Source organism: Eutrema salsugineum, unplaced genomic scaffold (genome assembly GCF_000478725.1).
Source record: "Eutrema salsugineum unplaced genomic scaffold, Eutsalg1_0 scaffold_3, whole genome shotgun sequence".
Lineage (NCBI taxonomy): Eukaryota > Viridiplantae > Streptophyta > Magnoliopsida > Brassicales > Brassicaceae > Eutrema > Eutrema salsugineum.
In genome coordinates, this window is record NW_006256756.1 from 6,554,592 (window position 1) to 6,573,425 (window position 18,834).

Below are 18,834 nucleotides of genomic sequence, written 5' to 3' on the forward strand. Positions count from 1 at the left end.
ATAAGAGAATGCAAAAAAATGGTGAACATACATTACTGAAGAAATATTCGTCGCCCAAGAGTAAGCCTCTCTACGTTTTGCAATTTTGCTAACATCTTTAGCACCATGATTTGAATAAAAGCAGCGTTCAAGGAAAAATCATGGTCATTAATAATGTCAATGTCAAAGTTAGCTTTGGACGAAGAGGAGACATCCACTAAAGTACATGGTGCCTTGGTTGACAATATCAAATTATGGATGTGTGGCGCTACAATCTCGATTAGTCTTCGATCCTCAGCTAAAACTTTCCAGAGCCGCGATCAATTAATTCCAATGTTCTAAGACTCGGTGATCTACTCAGATCAAGAGGCTCAAGTAAACCACGAAACCATAACAATCTCAAGGTTTCAAGAATTGGACAACCAGAGAGAATTTTAGCAATAGATTCATCATGAAGATAACAAGAACTCAATGTCAACTTCCTCGGGGATTTCCAAGACACTGTGCATCTGGGAATCATATCAACATGCATAGTTCCCTAAAGGAGGAAATACGATAGAAGCCATCTAGGAAACGATAAGCGTGTGGACCACGAAAGGTCATAGATAGCTTCTCCACATTGCGGAACATAGCGAACTCAACCCAGCTTTCAATATCGGATGCACAGACATAATATTCGGTCGTATGAAGATTGACGCTCATGATTTTAGGAGCCCTGTAGGAGCTTAGGGTTTGGTTTATCTTTCGAGCCGTCACCGTTAAAAAAACGTTAGCAAAGTCTATACAAGGTGTCTTGCACCATACATGCCTCCATCTTCTGGACAAGACGGAAGTTCTGATGGCAAGATCGATGGGATGAAAGGAGAGGATATGGTGGAGGATCTCATCTGGCATGTAGTTGATGAAATCGATTGAAGATGAACCCATTGCTCGTTTGATTTCTACGGTGGCTAGGGTTTCTACTATACTTTGAGATAATTAAAGTTTTAGGGCGTAAATAGTAAAAGGAAAATTATCAAACCTACGCAAGGAAAAAAACAAAAGAGGAATTATAATGCATTGGAGACCAAAAAAACAAACCATTCCGATATAAGGTAATATGAAAAATGGAAGCCGTATATGTTATTATTATCTAGGATTTACAAAGAAAAAGAACTAAAAAGAGGAGAGAAAGCTGCAAACAGCAAGCAACGGCTGCAAATTCATCTCCGTGAAATCATGGCCGGAGAAATTATTAGGACCGGTGATATCAGTGACGCTATGGATGGAGATACTGAAGAGAGTTTACGTCAGTTCATAATACACAACCCTACCACGAGATCATTCGTTTTCTTACCCTATAGGCAACGTAAAAGATGTGTTGCCTTCTTATTCAGGTACCACCCTTATGAGAATCAATAAAAAGTATTGTTCCTCTGGAGAAAACGAAGGAACTGCGAAAGCATATAAAAATACACATGAATGTTTCCAGTGAAAAAAAGAAAACAATCCAGAAGTGAAAAAATTTATTGGTGGGAAACAAATGGAGACAAGAAACAAATATCAGTTGAGAAGCATGTGACTATGAAAAGAAGAGAAGATGTGGTTTTTATGCCAATCTTAGCAGTCCTAAGTTCTGAACTTTGCTTGTTCTTGCTTGAATATGTGCCAAAGAGTTTGTGCTAACCCCCAAAACGCTTTCATATAATTTCTTTGCTGACTGCAAAAGCATACAAATAATAACGGGTATGGGAACAAAAGAAACAGCTCAATAAGGAGAAGCAAGCAGCAAGAATAAAAACCTGAATTGCTCCACGAGATTCCTCCAACTCAGCATAAGCATATGTCAACATTTCCGAATCTGACATTAGAGAGTGGACAATGTAGACACTTAGAGAAATATAAAAGGTTCGAAACAATATATAAAGCAACTAATTCATAGACATGATGAAAGAAAGGATATACAGTATTAGATTCACCAGGAACGACTTTAAGACCTCGCTGAAATATTTTGATTGCAGCATCCATGGAACCAGATTTTATGTGCCACTCAGCATAATGGTATATCAAGCATATTTCAATCAGTGTCTTCAGTGTACTTCTTGCACACCCTATATACGGCTCTGGCACTGTTAAATTTTAGTTGATACTCATTTACAAGTCCTTGCCTGTTCACTGGATTGATTAGATCATCCACCAACCAAACATAGCGAAATAAGTTCAAGAAACCATACAGAATTTGTAAAACAAAAGGTTATCCCTGGTTATCTTATGTGTTATAAATGCAAAGTATAAGAAGGTGCTTGCTATTGCTGAGAATAACAATACCCTTTTTAACATTTCTCCTAGGACTGACACACTATCAGCCAAAGAGAATCCCATCATGGACTTTTACCGTAGTATAAATATATGTGATAACTGTGCATAGGGAGATAAATCAAAAACCATTCCATTGTCACAATGAAGAAATGTCATGACATGTGAAAACGAACAAGGGAATCAACAGTATAAGAAACTATAAAATGAAAGTTTGACTCAACAATGATTCAACGACGCATTACTCTTTTCAACGCCATTTATAAGAAACTTCAAGAAGTTTGAATAGAGCTAGATAGGATTGGACAGAGTTTTCTATTATTTTCAGGCCATGTGAAAACCACAGTTTGAAACACGAAGTGCTTCCATCTACTTAGTCGAAGTACACACGCATATCCGTTATACCTGTTTAACGTAAAGATCATGAGATGGATAATATAAACCAGATAACAACAGTATTACAAATATAGTCTGTCAAGACGAAGAACTACCAGAGACGGACGTGACTAAAGTTAGAACGCAGACAAGCTCTAGTAATTTGCAATTTTTTTTATTGTTAGCAACTATATTTCGAATTAAATCGAACAACTCATATCTTTTACTACACAGAACTATTAGCGAAATATTTCCATCTATTTATGGGACATGTACACAAGACTAAAATGAAAAGAAAAAAGGAAAAAAAAAAGATCACAATAGAGCCAAAACTTCTGAAGCGAAGCGATATCAATATAATTAAGCATAAACTCAAAAGCTTTTTTGGTCTCCTATTGACCCTCTGCTCCTTTTTTGTGGTAGACCTTTTGATGAACCAAATGTAACATTGCATACGAGAATAGGATGTTTGAATTATATTCAAGGAGATGGAAAGACTTGCAGTTGTAGCTAAGCATATGAAACAGTGAGATGGAAAGATCATGTATTGACTCTTATCAACGAATGAAAAAAGGAAAGCATCTCATACCAAAGAGGAAACTGAAGGCAGGTCGAAAAATAACAGCTAAATATCTGTTTGTAGCATTATCATTGTTTACAGCCAGTCTGTGCCTCCACATATTGCTTCCAATATCTCGCCAATACAGGAGCTAACAATTAAGTAAACTTAATAAAACAGAAAACGTTTTAGCAAAATTAGACGTTTTACGTTGGTGATTAGAGAGCTTCTCCATAAAAGAAGATGGTAGGTATAAAATAGGGTTGGGGGGAAACATTGACTGATTCCCGTTAGTAGAAATGTAATTGTAACTGCAATTTCAATATGTTGAAAATGATGGTGAGATTCATAGTACTTTTTTTTATCATATTTTTTTTATTATTATTTTTAGGGTTTATTATTTGATTGAATCAGCGGGCTCCTATACACTAGCTTCGAAGCAAAAATTATTCATCAAACAGAAGGGCTTATTATTTGATTTAATAATTTTTGCTTAAAAACTAGTGTAGGCACTGATTCTTTTTTTTTTTGTAACAATAGTGTAGGCGCTGATTCACTTGAAAGAAAATAACTGATTGTTGATTATCTTTGTTCGAAACTATAGTACTGTAGAAGGCTATGTTTTCCTTCTTTTGTGTCAAAAATTGATTAGTTTCCTTGGTTCTTTATGTTAAACTTCTGAAGAGAAAATATAACATGAATGTTTTGTGCTTTTTCCAGGATTATCTACTGCTGAGGTAGTTCTGGTGCTCATGCAGTTTGTGGAGGCTGTGGATATTAATATCCATTAGAGATATGATGCTCTTCATATTAGTATAAATGGTGTACATAATCAGATATGATACTGACTCGTTTTTTGACCTTAATTATCCCAAATGAGTTAATTCTGTTTGATATTTGCTTAATTCATATAACATATTTGTTAATATGTTTAGTCTCGGCTCCTTCTGCTTTACTTCATTGATTTTCAAGATGTTCAAATCAATTTATATAGTTGGCTCGCATATGATAAGTATTTATAATACAATGATGCCTTGTAGATATCTCTGCTCCTTTTGCCTTACTTCATTGAAATTTAAGATAATCAAATCAATTAATTTTGTTGGCTTAAGTATTTATAATACAATGATACTTTGTTACTGAGAGTCAGAATTCATGTTATGTGTTATATATATATATATATATATATATATATATGCAGATCCAAAGTCTGCTAAAAAGCAGATGAAGATTTTTCACTTATAACTGCTGTACAAGCTGGATAATACATTTTACTTTAAGTTTCATATAGACATCAAGTACGCATGGAGTTATTTTTACTATGGCAATGCATACGTATTGAGTTTTTTTTTTAAGTTTTATGGTATATCTATTTTGTTAGATTTCAATGTATATAGTTGTATTCTGAGATTTAAAAAACAAATACCTATTCACTAAAACCAAGACACTGACATGTAGGTGGAAAAATGTCTAGGGTTTGTCTATTATGTTTCCTAAAGTAAAAAATGCTCAAGGAAAGAAGATCATGAAAATATTTTGGTGAATCAAAATTATATGGACTATATTATATAAGACTGGAATGTATGCTTAAAAATAAACCCATGACTATGAGAAAGAGCTGCAACGAGTACTCTTTTATACTCAAAGATCATTTACAATCACAAATCGTAATGGTGTGACACAAAAGCAAAAAATGAGTGGCTTTGTGAGTTTGTAAAGGAAGATTTTCCAATAGAAGATAATTTCTACTCAACCATAATTTGTTTTATCGACTTCCTTTTTTTTTGTGCTTCATTCTCGTTTTAGTTTTTATCTATATTTTAATGAAGATACAATCTATTATAAATCTGGTATAACTATGAGACAACCGTATAAGGAATGCTTTTCAACTCAAATTAAAAAAAAATAGAAAAGATTGTTTATATAATCTTTATAAAGAAAATATCTGGAAGATAAGAATATACATACAAATATACAACTCATATTATATGATATTTTTGGTAAATTTTTTATTTCAACCCATTCAAATTTTCAAAAAAGTTGAATTAATTATAGATATGCAGAAAATATAATCTAGATTTGGAAGACAAAGATTTTTTTCTATTTCTGTTTATTAATATTTTATACAAAATTGGTAAACAATATTAAAGGATAGTATCACTGTTTTATCTAGATACATTGAATAGATAAAAAAAAATCTAAAGTTTTTTATTATTAAAATTTGGATGGTGAGGATTAGTTTTACTTGATCTAACGGCCTATTTTTTTTATGTAAAAAACAACACATAATGCTCATAAAATGCAATTTAAATAGAGTTCTTCTTTTTGTCTTTTTTTACTCACTACCAAATACTAAAAGATCGTTGTATATTATTACTCCAATCACTTTCCATTCATATTTTCATTTCTCGTTCTTCAAAAGGTACTCTTAATTTTCTGCTGCTTCTTTATAATATATATATTCCATGAATCTGTGTTGCCAATAAGTATGCTTTCTTTCATTCTTGTTTTTTTTTTTTTTATAATTGTCCCATGCATGCGTTTTTATTGATAGAATTGAGATTAACTTTTATTTATCTGAATTTTAAAAGGATTGAATAATATGTTTTCAGATCTGTTTTATTAGTTTGATTTTTCTTTGAAAAGTTCGATCCAATAATCTTTGATTAAAAGTTTATCTTTGTTTATGGAGTGTTATTTTTAATTATGTTTTTATTTTTTTTGATTTTTTTCTTTCAAAAAGGCATGGATCCTTAGTACAATATTGATTATTAGAATTCAAATATGAACATATTGTTATACATTTTAATGTAGTATGCTCTCTTTTAAATATTGACAAAAAGTAGATTGAACATTTCTAATCTTCTATATGTTTTCGAAGTTAATTAAGATAGATATATATATATATATATATATATATATATATATATATATTGTTTTGTTTTGATTTTATATATTTGGAATGCTATTCAGTTTTGTTAATCCTTTCTCTAAGTAGGTATCAATGTATGATGAAGAGAATCTAACTATAAAACGAGGCTTCTTTTTATTCTAACGTAAAATATTTTTGTTGTTTGTGTTGTGATTTTATATTTCTAATTATTTACTTAGATTTGATAATCATTTTCTTGAAGCAGTTATCAAATTATGATGAAGATAATTTTATTTCTCAAACGATGCATTAAGCGATAATAAATAGTTTATGTTTTAAACAGTAAAAAAAAAAATTTGTCATTTGATCATTGTTGTTTTTTATACTAGGGCTTCTCACCAAACGCCATATGCGGTCTCTCGGTTTAAAATTTGCAAAAAAAAATTGAAAACTAATAGAAATTCTCTACAAAGTTTTCATGATGTCCATAGAAACCATGCACAAAACCCAACTTTTTGAACTACTATATTTTTAATCTTATCAGAAGAAAAAAAAAAGAGATTTGTTTGGTTGTTTTAGATAGTTCATGTTTGGCTATAGTGACGTAGTTTTATAACTATTGGTTTTTTTTTAATCAATTTGGTGCATTTGTAATAATAGAGTAAAAGAAGGTTATAACAAGCATTCTTTATCTGGCAACCCTAGAGGTTTGTTTTTTAACCCTAGAGTTTAAGCAAATAGAAATTGATTGCTTGTACAACATAGAAAATGAATAAAATTGTTATGTATATTCTACATATCACTGTATATAGGTTTTTATGAATTCAAAATCCGTCTACATTTCATTTTTATCATTTGGTTTTGAAAAAAATTTCCTCTACTTGATGCCTTTTATTATAATTATTCATTGCATATATTTAGTTTCTCATATCTATTTTTCTTCTCATCAACTTCACGGTAGTTTGATGGTAACTAACTTTTCATCATTGTTTTGATATGACTTTTTTTTAGTTGCAATGGATAAGTCGTGGTATCCAACTGAGGCTGAACTGCTCAAAAGTTTCGACGATGATCATAATCAGATTGAAGGCACATCGTCACCAACACCTCTGATAGACACACCATTTTTAATGGTTATTACAGAATCTGGTGGTGTCAGTTATGAAGCACATAACACTACAATACCTTTTCCTCCAATGGATTCATCATTTCTAACAGATATACCATTTCCGAAATTTGGTGGTGTGAATGATGAAACCCAGAATGCAACAGCACATGTTCCTCTGATGAACACACCTCTTCTAATGGATATACCATTCTCAGAATCTGGTAGTGTCAGCGATGAAACCCATAATACAGCAACACCTCTTCCTGTGATGGTCATGACAGTTCAAACCATTACACCATTCAATGACTTCAACAAAGATTTTTTGCCTTCTGATGCTGGTCCTAGTATTGGTGTTATCAAAAAAGGACGTGGCCGACCAAAAGGTTCGAAAAACGTGAAGGGAAGCCTGAAGAAGCAGAAAACTTATGCTGCCAATAGGAGAGTGGTTATATCAAACCCGAATTTTAACTCGGGTATAACGGAAGCAGAGAAAGAAAATGGAAACCAAGAGGTGGTTAATTTAGTTCTGATGCGGTTTGAATCACTTAGACGCCGGTTATGCCAACTAAACTGCGGAAAAATAGTGCTTACAACAGCACTTACCAATTGTAGGAACTTGGGTGTTAGGACCAATACAAGGAAAAGAATCGGCCCGGTTCCTGGAGTTGAAGTAGGCGATATATTCTACTTCTGGGGTGAGATGTGTCTAGTTGGGCTTCACATGCAGATGGTCGCTGGCATCGACTACCTGACGGTTAAAGACGGCGCAACAGAAGGCCCTCTAGCTACGAGTGCCGTAACATCAGGACACTACAGTGATGAAACAGAGGAAATTGAATATTTGGTATATACTGGACATGGTGGAACAGATAAGAAGGGGCAGGCTGTTGATCAGAAACTTGTAAGAGGAAACCTTGCATTGAAAGCAAGTAAAAATAAAGGGAATGAGGTTAGAGTGATCAGAGGCGAAGAAGACCCCAATGACAAGAAGAAAAAAAATTATATTTACGACGGGCTCTACATTGTGTCTGATTACTGGACAGCGATAGGAAAGTCCGGTTTCGAAGAGTACAAATTCAAATTGGTGAGAAAACCAGGTCAACCTTTTGGCTACATGAACTGGAAGTCAGCAGAACGATGGAGGAAGTGTAGCTCGGATAATTCAAGAAAGGGTTTAATACTTGCAGATATTTCTCAAGGACGCGAGGCATCATCACCAGTTCGGCTAGTGAATGAAATCGATGAAAACAACAAGGAGACACCCGAAGATTTTAGCTATAAAAACAGTCAGCTTTTTATGAGTAGGACGCTTGATCTGCATCATAGATCTATCGGATGAAGCGATTGCTATGGCCGACCATGTTCCATCCATGAAGATCCAAAGTGCTATTGCATCATGAAAAATGGTGGGGAATCACCATACCTAGACCGAATTTTAGTATATCGGAAACCGATGGTCTACAAATGTGGTGATTCATGTGCTTGTCTTCTCGAATGCAAACTAAGGATAACTCAGAATTATTTGAAAATCCGGGTCGAAGTGTTTAAGACTGAGAAGTGTGGCTGGGGATTACGTTCGTTGGAGCCGATCCGAGCTGGAACTTTCATCTGCGAGTTCACTGGTATGCGTAAGATCATAGAAGAAATAGAAGAGGACGATGAGTACGTGTTTGACACTTCTCGTTTTTTCAACCCGTTCAGGTGGAACTGCGAACCGGAACTTGTGGGAAAAGATTGTTGGGAACAAGTCTCTGAGGTTTTTAACATCAAGTCGCGATTGTTGATCAGTGCAAGAAGAAATGGGAATGTGAGTCGGTTCATAAACCATAGCTGCTCCCCAAATGTGATGTGGCAGCCTATTGAGAGTGAAGAGAATCGTGAGCCATGTATTCGTATTGCCTTTTTCGCTATGAGGCATATTCCTCTATTGACTGAATTGAGGTACGATTATGGAATGTCTCAAGAGGTTGAAGAAGAAGATGGGACTAAGGTTTCTAAAGGCAGCAAGATTTGTCTCTGTGATTCCAAAAAATGTCGTGGTTCTTTTGGCTGATTTTGAACTTTTTAAAAAAATAATAATTATTTTCCTTGTATTTTCTTATCATTTTACTTTTTTTTTGCTTTTCGGAATTTGTGGATCTTGTGGGGTATTTTTTTTTTTGGTTATTTTTGGATATTTTTTAACAAAGCATCATTGATCAAATACAGTTGTAAACTACAACAAGATTTGTCTCTATGATTGTAAAATATGGTGGATCTTTTGAGTGATGATTTGGACTTTTTTTCTATGATTTCCTTTGTGTTTTAGTATTTTTTTTGCTTTTTGGATGTTTTTTTGAAAAATATTTAAGGCATTGATAAAATAAAACTGGTTGGCATTTTGGATCAGACTTTTTTATTCAGATAGTTGGGCTTCCAAATCAGGCCAAACAACCCCAGAAATCAACCTTTTTCTATTATTGAAGAGACAAAAGTGAGAAAAAGACGGGAGAGGACCAAAAAGAAGACTGGTTGTTCTTCATCAAGAGTTCTCGAGGTCGCTCTCTCTTTCCTTTGTTTGATGGTTTTTTTTCTTCTATGTTATTTTAATTTGGGTTGTGAATTAGGGTTTTTTTTTTTTTAATTTCTTATATCTTTTTCTTTCATCTTTTCCTAGCTTCTAACTTTTCACTAGTTTAGATTCTTACCCATATATTCAAATCTAACCACAATGGTACATTATAACATTGTCTTTGCAGTCAAGCAGAGTTGTATCCATTAAAAAAAAGTATATTCCCTGAGAATGTTTTTTGACTTGAGCTACTACTCAAACCTTGAACAATTTGATTTGTAATCAAAAGATCCAAAAGGTTCTGTTTTGTTGTACAATCACAGTTTAAACGGATCGACTAAATCCTTGTTTTTTTTAAATACTCCTTTAACGTTCTTTTTCAAAGAAAAGAATCTTCTTTTTCTTTGCGTTAAAGAAACTGGATGGTCTCTTTGAGAATATATTGATATTGTTCCCTTCTAGTTTAACTCTAGTCTTATACAATGTTCTAACGCACAATTCCTTGAGAATGATCCTGTAAAAATGCTGTTGCAATAAAGGTAGTCTCATATTCAAGTCTCTTGCTTTTGAAGGTAAGTTTTAATATGGGAGTAAAGTTCATGGAGTTTTCTTATATGCTCACTTAGTGACAGTCTCGTTTGTTATTGATATTTAGATCGATACCATAATATTAGGCCTTGATGAAGAAGCCTAGTGTTGAAGAACTTAAATTCTTAATCTCTCATCGTCAAGCTATGCATTACCAAGCTTCATAGCTAGATAATAGAGAAACTAAAGGTTTTAACGATCACGGATCATGGTTTCTATCTTGCAAGATTGTGCTATCTCTTGTATTATGACCCTCATTACGAAACCTGTAACGGATTTGACTGGAGAGAGCGCTTCAGTAACTTTGCTGGATATTCCAAAATTGCAACACAAGAGTCTTGAGAAGTTATCTCATGCTTTTGTACAAATTCGGTGAGGTTTATATTATGAATTAAACCGCAACAAAAGAGTCTTCTAAAGGTTAATACAGCGCATTTAAGAGTATTTTTTTTCTGCTGTTGTTGTGCTTTGATCACGACTTCGGTAGAATTGTCTGGTCTTTGTAACAAAAAAAATTCCAACCTTATCAGATCAAACTGCTATGATTTTTTTTTACTTTCTTATATCTTTTTCGTTCATCTTTTCCTGGCTTCTAACTTTTCACTAGTTTAGATTCTTACCCATATATTCAAATCTAACCACAAGGGTACATGATAACATTTGTCTTTGCAGTCAAGCAGAGTTGTATCCATTAAAAAAAAAGTATATTCCCTGAGAATTTTTTTTGACTTGAGCTAGTACTCGAACCTTGAACAATTTAATTTGTAATCAAAAGATCCACAAGGTTCTGTTTTGTTGGAAGAAGCCTAGTGTTGAAGAACTTAAATTCTGAATCTCTCATCGTCAAGCTATGCATTACCAAGCTTCATAGCTAGATAATAGAGAAACTAAAGGTTTTAACGATCACGGATCACGGTTTCAATCTTGCAAAATTGTGCTATCTCTTATAGTATGACCCTCATTACGAAACCTGTAACAGATTTGACTGGAGAGAGCGCTTCAGTGACTTTGCTGGATATTCCAAAATTGCAACACAAGAGTCTTGAGAAGCTATCTCATGCTTTTGTAGAATTAAACCGCAACAAAAGAGTCTTCTAAAGGTTAATACAGCGATTTAAGAGTATTTTTTTTTCTGCTGTTATCGTGCTTTGATCACGACTTCGGTAGAATTGTCTGGTCTTTATAACAAAAAAAATTCCAACCTTATCAGATCAAACTGCTATGATTCTTTCTTTTTCCCTAGATTTTCTACATCTTTTCTGGGATAAAGCATCTCTGAATAGAAGTTGTTTCGAAGTTGAGGCATTGCTTTTTTTAATATGAAAATCTTCTTGTTATCATTTGCGTTTAGGATTATATATTCAATCTATGAATATGATGATCTTGTTTCACAAAGATATTTACTTGGGATTTGGTTTTTCTTCACAGTAGTAATGTCGTTGTGTTAGTGAACTATGAATACAAAATCTAAAGGAATAGCATGGTATGATAGAATCTACTGTAAATTGGAAATGATTCTTGTGGAGGTGGACAGTTTAACTTCTCAGGTACTTACTGCTAGTTTCTAAAGTACCTTCGCTGGGTTTCCGATGTGGGTTTCCTTGGGATATGATCATAACGGTTTGGTGGTTTAAAGGATGTAGAGAAGGACATAAAGTCTCTTGGTTCTTATGATGAAAAGGGTAATGTTTCTTTGAATTCAAGTGATCCTCCAGGATTAGATTCTATAAGGGATAAACCAGAATAACTTACGGAAGATCATCGTTTGGGCATTGTAGAGCACAGTGATCTGTGATCATTAACTATATGCCAGATGAGATCCTCTACGGTATCCTCTCCTTTCTTCCCATCAATCTCACTATCAGAACTTCTGTCTTGTTCAGGCGACGGAGGCATGTATGGTGCCAGACACCTTGTCTCAACTCTGTCAACGTTTTAGAAATGACGGCTTAAAAGAGATGAAACTTAACATGGTATACAAATAATGACTATTTTAGAGATGAAACTTAACATAATATCAAAACACTTTCTAAACTTGAGACTATATTTTCAAAAGAAAACTCAAAGTACTTACTTCAATGGTAATTTTGAACCCTTATTTAATAAATCAAACAAAGTTTCCATAGATATAGTTGGATTTAGATACAGTTGGTCAATTTTAATATACAAAAGATCTGTCAATATTTGCATAGAATTTGTTAAAATCTTTAAAATTTGTAAAGAGTTTTGGGTAATTAAGAAATTCATCAACGATCAAAGATTTGAATAGTTTAATTTTGTTGGCTTTTCAAAAATAAAACCATCGATCATAGGGAGAAAAGTCAATAGTAGAATTTGGCAAGAGAAGGTTAAGTCTTTTAAATGTATTAAACCCTTAATTGAATATATTAGAACTTTAAAGATTTTAGAATTAAAGAAATTCTTGAAACTCTTATAGTTTAAAAAAATCTGATCTAATAAAGACTGTAAAAATAGCCAATAATAAACGATTTAGATATAAGATTATAAATAATTTGATAAAATTAATTTTTAAACCTTGATTAGATAATATCTTGAAAGATTTTAAAAATAAATAAAAAGTAAAAAATAAACCATCATAGGGACAAAAAGAGAAAGTAAATCTTTGTAAATGTCTAGTACAATTTGATGGGTTTTAAATAAATTCAAATTTATAAAATCTTAGATGGGACAACAATATGATAGAGGGAAATGAGCCACAAGCAATCAACAATCTTTCAAACATATATACATCTAATGTAATAAAAGAGTATATTGTGTTAATGTAATTTAAGAAAATGTTGTAGACAATTTGACTTTAAAGTGATTGGTAGCAATTAAAAAAAGTAGGTTACTTTATAAATAAGACATCGCAGAAAAAAAAAGTTGCAAATTAGTTGTTGTAATTTTTTAGAAAAGATTTACAGGTTTCTAAAGTAATAAATCTTGATTGGATAAACTAAAATTTTAAGGATTTTAAAATACAATAAAAGTTTATAAAGTATCATCATTAAAATAAAATAAAATACCTTAAAATTAAACTAAAAGATACTGAAAAACAAGAAAAATAACGATAAATTAAAGATTTAGATATGATATTACAAATGAAAAACTGATAATATTATTGAGGTTAAACATGAGTATAATAAGCATACAAATGGTGATACTTGAGTAGAGATTTTAAATGATTTTAATATATATCATAATACAGATAGAGTTTAACCTTAATTTAAAATTTTAGTAAATGTGTCTTTCTATAATTATTTTCATCTGTAAGTTTCTATCTCTGACAGAAAGGTGATTGTTAAAGACTTTAAATTTATAATGTATTTTTTAAAAAATTTACTGTAGCGAATTTGCCTTGAAAAATAATAAATGGTGATTTATAAGACAAAAGTAAAGTTTTTTTTTTGGTAACTTTTAGAAAATAATCATCGCATGAACAACAAGACAAAGTTAAATTTTGTGATTTTTTTTTTGTTTTTGTTTTGGATTACTAGGAGGTTTTGGGCCGAAATATGTAATCCCCACGCCCGAACCACAACATGTAATATTAGTTTCGTCTCAAAAGTTTTGTCTGAAATCTTTACCAGTTGAGCTATTAGCTCTTGGTAACTTTGTGAATATTTAGTAGAATATTACAAGTTTTAAAAGTACTAAGTCTTGATTGGATAATTTAGCACTTGAAAGAATTTAAAATAAATACAATTTATAAAGTTTTTATGGGGCAACAGTAAAGATATCGAGAAAGGAGGCACAAACAGTCAACAATTTTTCAAACATATTTAACTCAAAAAGTTATAATAAAACAGTACATTTTGTTAACGTACTTCAAGAAAATGTTGTAGAAAATTTGATTTTAAAATAAATTGGTAGAAAATCAAAAGAAAATAGTTTAATTGTTATGAATAATTAATATGAATGCCCATTATACGACTCATATTATAATGAGGTTTAAAATATTTTCTATTTCCTTATTTAATAGGTTTTAGCTTCCTTCCCAAATCTTTGTAATACTATATATACTTCTCATTATTCATGTAATGAAACCCAACAATTTCCTCTATTCTCTTCTCTTTCTTTTCTATTCACAACACGTTATCAGCATGATAGTCTTTTTTTGTTCTTCCACCAAAAAAGTGAGATTTAATTTATGTTTGTATTTATATTATTCTGGGATGATAAGTAATACCTTCTTCGAATCAATCGTTCTGGTAGGCTATGCCTCCACGATCATAATCATATGGTAGACTATGTATCCTCACGTCGTATTTATATAAAGTGCATGGTCATCATTATTGATGCTTATCTAGAATAATGAATATTGATTGTATGATCTTTGTGTCTCTGATTAAGGAGTCTTGATAAAATTCTATAGATAATGAGTTCTTTATAAACAAAACACTATTTTAATTGGTTATATGAATTAATTAGGGTTTTATGATTTTATCATAAAAATCATTCATTAATGATTTTATCCTAAAAATCATTCATTAATTCCTTTTTTATTTTACAAATCATCATTTCAATTTTAGTCTTTTGTTTGATGGAATTTTGCCCTCGTAATCTTGTTGCTTTTGTAAAATTAATTATTAAGAAATTGATAACTCATTAATTGGTAGCTTGATAACTGAAAGGTTCATATGGTTAAGAAAATCGTAGATGTGGTTCTCTGTTTTTGAATAATGAACGAATCGTTAATTTCTGATATCTCCCAAAAAGTTATGTCATATATTTTATTAAAACAAAAGCACTTTTAGTGCATGTTCTAAACACACCTAATAATTTTTTTTAATAAAATTTTGTTTGTAGATCAATTTAACATTAACCTGAATAACTTTACTTTTATAAAAATAGATTTAACTCTGAATTAAGGATATGTGTCAAAAAAATATTTATAATACTTTTATTTATTGCATAATCCATGAAATGTAATTTGGCTTCGTCACAGTTCCATGAAGGTGGAAAATTTGACACTGAAATTTGAAAGTTTCTTCGATACATAATATAAGATACTAAAGTACAGGGACATTGCAAAATAATTCTCTAGAGTGGAAGTTAAGAATGGAAACCACACTTTCTTCTGGAGGGATAAATGGAGTACAATAGGATGTTTGTTCGACAATATTGGCCCACGTGGATGTATTGATCTTGGGATCCCCATCACTGCAACTCTGGGGAAAGTGATGGGAGTAAACAGGAGCAAGAGACACCGAAACAGAGCATTGATGCAGGTAAAGGAGGAAATAAAAGCTGCAAAAGATCGTCGAACACAAACAGAGGAGGATATAATCCTATGGCGAGGAGCAGGAGATAATATAAAACATGCTTTGACACAAAATGTTATGTTTTGTTGTACAGTCACAGTTTAAACAGATCGACCAAATCCTTGCTTTTTTTTTTAAAGACTCCTTTAACGTTCTTTTTCAAAGAAAAGAATCTTCTTTTTCTTTGCGTTAAAGAAACTAGATGGTCTCTTTGAGAATATATTGATATTGTTTTCTTCTAGTTTAACATTAGTCTTATACAATGTTCTAACGCACAATTCCTTGCGAATGATCCTGTAAAAATGCTGTTGCAATAAAGGTAGTCTTATATTCAAGTCTCTTGCTCTTGAAGGTAAGTTTTAAGATGGGAGTAAAGTTCATGGAGTTTTCTTATATGCTCACTTAGTGACAGTCGTTTGTTATTGATATTTAGATTGATACCATAATCTTAGGCCTTGATGAAAAAGCCTAGTGTTGAAGATCTTGATCTCTAACCGTCAAGCTATGCATTACATATTTAATCTCTAACCGTCAAGCCTAGTGTTGAAGAAACCAAGCTTCATAGCTCGATAATAGAGAAACTTAAGGTTTTAACGATCACGGATCATGGTTTCTATCTTGCGAGATTGTGCTATCTTTTGTAGTATGACCCTCATTACCAAACCTGTAACGGATTTGACTGGAGAGAGCGCTGCAGAGACTTTGCTGGATATTCCAAAACTGCAACACAAGAGTCTTGAGAAGCTATCTCATGCTATTGTACAATTTCGGTGAGGTTTATATTATGAATTAAACCGCTACTAAAGAGTCTTCTAAAGGTTTATGCAGCGCATTTAACATTTTTGAGAAACTTTTCAAAATCTTCATAAGTAAAAGAATCATCTAAAAGTGCAAGAAGTGCCTCAGATCGCAAACGGTTCACATCCCGAAACTGCATATCGGTTCTTTGTGTTAGCATCTTTTTAACCGAGTGATACAAAATACTGTAACTCTACAGAAACAATAATACAAATCATCACTAAAACCATAGCTTCAACAAATAATTTATTGGGGTTGTATAAGATTAACACTAAATAAAAAACACTAATTATAGCGTTTGAGCACAATAGAGACATTATTGTTGTTAGAAAGTGTAGGAGGTTTCTGAAGCAACTCTTCAAACATATTTGCATCATCAGAGGGGATGATATATTGCAACCCTACAACCAACGTCTCAAGTTCCTTTCGTTTCTCAGCACCATTTCCATGAAGGGAGCCAATATTTTCCACACATCATCCTTATCAATGCAATGTGACGTCCAGCAAAAGTGATCTCCAACATTGATCTGGATCCAAGCCTTGTGAATCTAAATATCTGTCCAAATATTTATGCTATAGAGCATGCATAGAAAGTTATCCCAAAGAATACTAACACAATTGTACGTGATTTTACAAAATTTTAATTCTATATATAGATTAGCCCAACAAAGCGTGTGAAGACAAATGCATGATTCTTGGAATGTTTCTTACTCAGTTATAAGTTTGCATGGTCTTATCTTTATACGAGAAAATAAAATATTAAAAGGTTTAGTTCTGGTAAAGATACCTTTATGTTACACTAGGACGTTACGTTTGCTATTAGCTTCTTTAATCCAGGTGAATTTTGGAGTAACCTTGATATACCAGGAATAACAGATCGAACAAGCTTAGTTCAACAATCAAAGTTTGGACCTTGAGCGTTGGGAAAAGAACTTCACAAAGTTCGGCGAGAGATAGAATCTAGAAAAACGATGAAAATGTCAGCCTAATGAAACATAATAATGAATCTATTTGCATATATGCATATAGTTTAGCAAGTCTAAACATAACTTGGCTTTAAACAGGTGCTTATATATGCATAATTTGGCTTTAAACGTTCGTAAAAAAATCAGTGACTCTGCCTGCGACATAGAAAGTTTTAGCCCTTAATAAGAGAATGCAAAAAAATGGTGAACATACATTACCTGAAGAAATATTCGTCGCCCAAGAGTAAGCCTCTCTACGTTTTGCAATTTTGCTAACATCTTTAGCACCATGATTTGAATAAAAGCAGCGTTCAAGGAAAAATCATGGTCATTAATAATGTCAATGTCAAAGTTAGCTTTGGACGAAGAGGAGACATCCACTAAAGTACATGGTGCCTTGGTTGACAATATCAAATTATGGATGTGTGGCGCTACAATCTCGATTAGTCTTCGATCCTCAGCTAAAACTTTCCAGAGCCGCGATCAATTAATTCCAATGTTCTAAGACTCGGTGATCTACTCAGATCAAGAGGCTCAAGTAAACCACGAAACCATAACAATCTCAAGGTTTCAAGAATTGGACAACCAGAGAGAATTTTAGCAATAGATTCATCATGAAGATAACAAGAACTCAATGTCAACTTCCTCAGGGATTTCCAAGACACTGTGCATCTGGGAATCATATCAACATGCATAGTTCCCTAAAGGAGGAAATACGATAGAAGCCATCTAGGAAACGATAAGCGTGTGGACCACGAAAGGTCATAGATAGCTTCTCCACATTGCGGAACATAGCGATCTCAACCCAGCTTTCAATATCGGATGCACAGACATAATATTCGGTCGTATGAAGATTGACGCTCATGATTTTAGGAGCCCTGTAGGAGCTTAGGGTTTGGTTTATCTTTCGAGCCGTCACCGTTAAAAAAACGTTAGCAAAGTCTATACAAGGTGTCTTGCACCATACATGCCTCCATCTTCTGGACAAGACGGAAGTTCTGATGGCAAGATCGATGGGATGAAAGGAGAGGATATGGTGGAGGATCTCATCTGGCATATAGTTGATGAAATCGATTGAAGATGAACCCATTGCTCGTTTGATTTCTACGGTGGCTAGGGTTTCTACTTTACTTTGAGATAATTAAAGTTTTAGGGCGTAAATAGTAAAAGGAAAATTATCAAACCTACGCAAGGAAAAAAACAAAAGAGGAATTATAATGCATTGGAGACCAAAAAAACAAACCATTCCGATATAAGGTAATATGAAAAATGGAAGCCGTATATGTTATTATTATCTAGGATTTACAAAGAAAAAGAACTAAAAAGAGGAGAGAAAGCTGCAAACAGCAAGCAACGGCTGCAAATTCATCTCCGTGAAATCATGGCCGGAGAAATTATTAGGACCGGTGATATCAGTGACGCTATGGATGGAGATACTGAAGAGAGTTTACGTCAGTTCATAATACACAACCCTACCACG

The 18,834-nt window shown here is 32.8% G+C and overlaps 3 pseudogenes; 1 reads left to right on the forward strand and 2 right to left on the reverse strand.

The window, feature by feature from the left end:
- LOC18014971 overlaps positions 1-1,185 on the reverse strand; it is a 1,513-nt pseudogene extending 328 nt beyond the window's left edge.
- Positions 1,186-7,096: 5,911 nt separating this feature from the next.
- On the forward strand, positions 7,097-9,241 carry LOC18014972 (annotated as a pseudogene).
- Positions 9,242-16,674: 7,433 nt separating this feature from the next.
- Positions 16,675-18,429, reverse strand: LOC18014973 (annotated as a pseudogene).
- Between the last annotated feature and the right edge of the window lie 405 nt (positions 18,430-18,834).